Source organism: Chrysochloris asiatica, unplaced genomic scaffold (assembly GCF_000296735.1).
Source record: "Chrysochloris asiatica unplaced genomic scaffold, ChrAsi1.0 scaffold00059, whole genome shotgun sequence".
In the NCBI taxonomy this organism is placed as follows: Eukaryota; Metazoa; Chordata; class Mammalia; order Afrosoricida; family Chrysochloridae; genus Chrysochloris; species Chrysochloris asiatica.
Genome location: NW_006408577.1, coordinates 9,131,663 through 9,133,595, shown reverse-complemented (window position 1 = coordinate 9,133,595; position 1,933 = coordinate 9,131,663).

Sequence of the window (1,933 nt, the reverse complement as noted above, 5' to 3'; positions counted from 1 at the left end):
ACGCTACCAGAGCTCCTTATTACTCTGGGTAGGACCTCCAATAAAATGTCAAAGCAGTTAAAATGGGCATCCTTTTCTCATTTCCATTCTCAAAAGGAAGTCCTTTAGTCTTTATCCATTTAGCATAACCATGGCTGTTTTACATGCTGTGATGGTGGTTATGTGCCATGGAGTCGATTCCAATTCATGGCGACCCTGTACAGGGTTTCCGAGCCTATCTTCACCGGAGCAGAAAGCCTCATCTTTCTTCCGTGGAACAGCTAGCAGTAATTGCTGTAAAGTCATTCAAACTTGGAGCAGCTGGTGGTTTTGAACTACCAACCTTGTGGTTCATAGTCCAGTGATGATCCTACAGTGTTACACCAGGACGCCCTTATTAATGCTGAGAGCATTTATTTCTGCTCCTATTTTACTGAGAGTTTTTGTCAGGAAAGGATGTTGACTTTTATCTAATGCCATCTCTGCATGAACTGATATGATCATATGATTCTTTCCTATGTTTATTATTTAGTTTATGTGGTAGATTACATTGATTGATTCTCTAATATTGAGTCACCCTTATAATCCTGATATGAATCCCACTGGAGCATAGTGAAGTTTTGTTGCTGTTGCTGCTTTTTTCATATGTTGCTGATGTCTGTTGGTTACAATTTTGTTGAAAATTTTTGCATCTATATTCCAAGGGATATTATTCTAAAATGTTCATTTTTGTGATATCATTGTCTAGTTTGTGTATCAAGATTGTGCTGATTTCATAGAAGGAGTTCAGTAGTGTTCCTTTTTCTATTATATTTTTGAGAATGAAAAATGTTGCTGTCAACTCTTCTCTGAATGCTTAATAGAATTCTCCTGTGTAGCCTTCTAGGCCTTGGCTGTTTATTGATTCACAGTTTTTTGTTTTTGTTTTGTGGCATCTTGACTTTCTTCTTTTATAATGGGTTTGTTTAAACTTTCTCCCCCTTTTTGTGTTCGTGTGGTTAAGTAGTGTGCTTCTAGGAATTTGTCCATTATCATCTGGGTTTTCAAATTTGGTGGAGTACGACTTTACCTAGAAATCAATCATGATTTTTATCTATGTTGGAAATGTTTTAATGTCACCAATTTAATTTTATTTAATTATCTACTTCTTCTGGTTTTTTGTTATTTTTTGTCTTCCTTTTGTCAATCAAGCCAGCAATTTGTTTGTTTGTTTTTTTCCTTTTGTCGATCAAATCAATGATTTGTTTCTTTCAAAAAACCGCCTATGAATTTGTTGATTTTATTGTTTTCTGTTTTCCAGTTCCTTCATTTCTGTCTTGATTTTCATTTATTTATTTTCCTATAGGTTTTAGTTTCTTAAGCTCTTCCTTTCATATTTGCTCAAGTTGTTGGTTTAAGTTAATGATTTTGGATCTTTCCTCTTTTTTAATGTAGGCGTTTTTTTGCTGTGAATTTCCTTCTGAGTACTGCGTTGGTTATGTCCCAAATATATTGATATGCTGTGGTTTTATTTTCCAATCTTGTTGTGGTTGTTAAGTACCATTTAGTCTATTCTGACCCATAACAACCCAGTACTGGGCTTCCAAGGAGTGGCTACTGAGCTTGAACCACAACCTGTGGTTCAATCCAAATTTGCAGTCCAACACATTAACCTGCAACACCACACCATGACTCCATTTTTGAATCTAGAAATTTTTAAATATCACTTTTGGTTTTTCTACGACCCCATAGCTTTTTAATAGTGCATTATTTCATTTTCATGCATTTACTTTCCTGTTGTTGATTTCCAGATTCATGTATTATGGTCAGAGAAGATGCTTTGCATGATTTCAAATTTTAAGTTTGTTGAGACTTGCTTTGTGTCCTATCATATGGTCTATTCTAGAAATGGTCCATATGTGTTGTAGAAGAATGTGTGTTGTTTTAATGCTAGGTGAAATATTTCATATATGTC